The 3,967-nt window shown below is 33.5% G+C and overlaps 1 pseudogene; it reads right to left on the bottom strand.

Annotated features, from left to right (window-relative positions):
- Positions 1 to 3,370: 3,370 nt before the first annotated feature.
- Positions 3,371 to 3,489, bottom strand: LOC111736095 (annotated as a pseudogene).
- Positions 3,490 to 3,967: the final 478 nt, after the last annotated feature.

Genomic DNA, 3,967 nt, shown 5'->3' with positions numbered 1-3,967 from the left:
ATAGAGTGGCTGAAAGAATAAAAAAGAAAAATTTAGACTTCTGGTCAAGATGATGTAGACTCTGTGCTCGCCTCCTCTCATGACTACATCAAAATTAAAACGAAACTACAGAGCAACCATCATTGGGAGTCATGCTGAACAGAAGTCTTACGACTGGGGACATACAAGAGGATATTTTAAGGCTGGTAGGAAGAGTGGAAATGTGAAATGGGCTGATCCTACATCCATGTGTTACAGATGAGAATCAGGACGGATATCTCGGCTGCAGAGGTCTCCCTGGAGGATTGAGGGGTCCTGGCCCCATGCTGATTTTTAAAAAAATAATTAATTAATTGTAAATATTAAAAAAATCTAAGAGAAAAGTAAGTGATATATTAATAGTAATATTATCACTTTATTTTCAACAATGGAATGACCATCTGGATAGAAAATCAATAAGAAAACTTTGGATGTGAATTGTACTCTAGAACAAATGGACCTAACATATATATACAGAGCATTCCATTTAACAACAGCAAAATATACATTTTTCTCAAGTGAAAATATAATGTTCTTCAGTGTAAATCATATGATAGGCCACAAAACAAGTCTTAGCAAATTCAAAAAGATTGAAATAATATCAAGTATCTTTTTATGACTACAATGGTATGAAAATAAAAATCACTAATAGGAAAAAAAGTGAAAAATTTACAAAAATGGGGAAATTAAAAACATACTTCTGAACTATCAATGAATCAAAGAATAAATCAAAAGAGAATTTTAAAAATACCTTGAAAAAATGAAAATGAAATCATAACATACCAAAACTTACAGATACAATAAAAGTAGTTCTAAGAGGGAAGTTTCCAGTGATAAATGCCCACTTTAAGTAGAAAAAAATAACTCAACCTAAATTTACACCTCAGAAAACTAAAAAAAAAACCCCGAACCAAAAATAAACTAAGACCAAAGTTAGTGGAAGAAAGGAAACAAACAAACAAAAAAGAGATCATAAAACTAAGAGCTCTTTTTTAAAAATATAAACAAAAATGGCAAGCCTTTAGCTACATTAACTAAGAAAAAGAGAGAAGACTCAAATAAAATCATCAATAACACGAGACATTACAACTGTACTACAGAAATACAAAGGCTCATAAGAGACTACTATGAAAAATCATATACCAACAAATTAAATAGGCTAGAAATAGTTTAATTTCTAGAAATATACAAACTATCAAGTTGAAAACATGAAGAAATGGAAAATCTGAGAAGACCATAACAAGTAAGATTGAATCAGCAATCAAAATCTCTCAACACAGAAAAGCTCAGGGCCAGAATGTCCTACGTATATTTAAAGGAAAATTAATGTCAATTATTCTCAAACTCTTCCCAAAAATGTAAGGAAGGAACACTCTCAAACTTTTTTTTTTTTTAACCAGGCCAGCATTAACCTGATACCAAAGTCTGATAAAGATACTACAGGAAAAAACAAACAAACAAACAGACAAAAAACCTCCAGTCCAATATCTCTGATGAATATAGATTAAAAAAATAAAATATTACCAAAATAAATTGAGCAGCATATTAAAAGAAACATATACCATGATCAAGTGGAATTTATCCCTGGGATGCAAAGATGCATATATTTCAACATATTCAAATCAATAAATGCAATATACCATATTAATAGAAGGAAAGGTTAAAATCACATGATCATTTCAATAAATACCCCAAAAAAGCATTTGACAAAATTCAAAATCCTTTCATGATAAAAACTCACAACAGATTGAATATAGAAGTGTTCCTGGGTCATATGCCTTACAGCTAATAGTCTCTCATTAGCAAAGCCTCCTTCCTCATGCATCTTTATTGTCTCCTCTGAGTCATTTGCTACGGCTTACAGATGCAATCTTTCAATTTTAAAGTGTTTTTATGATCTTGTAGGTCACTTAGTCATAACGATCATTCTTTGTCCTCTCCAACAAAAACAACAATTTTCTAGGCCTCTTTTCTCCTAGTTATCTCTACAGCACACCATGGTGTCTAACCAGCTAGGATACAATTAAACCATGGAGAGGAAGTTCTCACACTCATGACTCAATCTTGTTGCTCTAGACAGATAAATCTAATCAATCAGTTATGGCATCATAAGTCTGAGCTTTATTACCTCTTTCAGAGACACCAAAAACTGTTTCCATTTTTTTGCTTACTCAGCATCTGGATGAGACATGAGAGGCAGCTGGAGGATCAGAATTCTCTTTCAGCCACAAGCAGATATCATGTGGCTTTCATTGGGAAGGATGATTCCATTAATTTTAATAAATTTAATAATTTTTTTGACAAAGTTACAGGAGACTCCTGTGGCTATTCTGTGGGAAAATAAGAATAATAATACATTTGAGGGTCAGGATTAATTGACTACCAAACATTCCCTTGCTTTGGTCTGTATAAGGGAAATAGCTTTGTTCGTATTCATCCCTAGAGGTCTGAATAAACATTTCATAGTATTCATTTTATTTCAATGACCTGGTAGTCATCAAGATGATCAGTTCTTTAGGTTTTCCTTCAGCATCATATGAAACATGTTAAGACATTTCTTAGGCCTCTGAATCTAAACATTTTGTTAGCAAGAATTAATATATTTATTCTATATCTCACTTCATACACTAGGCATGTAGTAGACAGTTGGAAGATATCTTTTGACTAACTGGCTATTTGACAGACCCACGACACTGTTAGTTTTAATAAATGATCATCATTACCACTTTTCCAGTATGCGAAATGTCTTGGAATGTCTCTGGACATTTCTAGCAATTAATTTGATTTTGATATATTCTTTAGTATATTTCCACCCTCCAAACAGCTGCAAAATCTGAATATTTTCAATAATATTCTTCAGAGATCAAATGTTATTTGAGGAACATCTAAAAAATTAACAGTTTTCATCAGAATATACTTTATTGTAATGCAGATACAACTTCTTTGGAGGAGTCTATCAGTACAAGGAGATAGCATTTTAATTGAATAGAGTTTTCCATTGTTTTACTCAAAGCCTAAATGAGAAATGCCTACCACTAGCCATACGGATAGAAATACTGATTTGCCAAGTAAAGCTTAAAAAAGATGATGCCCAATTTCATTCATTGAAGAATGCATGCACTTCTTTGCAACTTAGCAGTTGATTTGGCACAATTTGTATGTGTATTAAAATGAAAAAATAGTCAAGGGTTTTCTGCTGAGTACAAATTCTTGCTTTATTGCCCTTTACATTTTATGAGTCAGTACCAATCATAATATTTTTTATAGTTTGAAGTTCGTATTAACTTGATAGGAAGTTGGTGTTTATGAGTTTCACAGCTGAAGAAACAGACACTTCAACTTTTTTTTTTCATGCCTACAGCACCTGGTTTTCCTAGGTGGTCTCCCGTCCAAGTACTAACCAAGCCTGACCCTGTTTAGCTTCTGAGATCAGATGGGATCGGGCATGTTCAGAGTGGCATAGCCGTAGACGACACAACAATTTTTAATTTGTTTGGCCAAGGTCATTTAGCTGGTGAAGCAGAGAAATAGACAAAAGCCATTTCCACTAGACTCTCATGATAACATTCTCTGCATTTACCCAGAAGCATTACTTACTAGCTTCTAGATTTCATAGTTGTTAGGTGTTGCATTTTTAAAAATGTTTTGGAATTTCTTTGAGACATGGGGGAAGCAGTCATCCTATCCTTGTTGAAAGTGAAAGGCCTGTGAATGATCCAGTCTGTGCAAACATCATGACCATGTGGTTAAGCCTTCTGTGGGTTCCCATATGGTGCTGACTTGTGCTGATGAGGGCTATTATGGCCTCTCTTGAGAAGGAGGTGATACACTTTAGTAGTCTTTTACTCAACTATGGACAGTTTGTTTCAGAGGCTGACTCTCTGGGGGGAAAAAAAGAAAAAAACAACGAAAAAAACAACAAAAAAAACAACTCCAAGAGATGTTTGCT

The sequence above is a fragment of the Pteropus vampyrus genome, unplaced genomic scaffold (genome assembly GCF_000151845.1).
Source record: "Pteropus vampyrus isolate Shadow unplaced genomic scaffold, Pvam_2.0 Scaffold17, whole genome shotgun sequence".
NCBI lineage: Eukaryota > Metazoa > Chordata > Mammalia > Chiroptera > Pteropodidae > Pteropus > Pteropus vampyrus.
The sequence above is the reverse complement of the archived record's forward strand: the minus strand, read 5'-3'. Positions and strand labels throughout refer to the sequence as shown.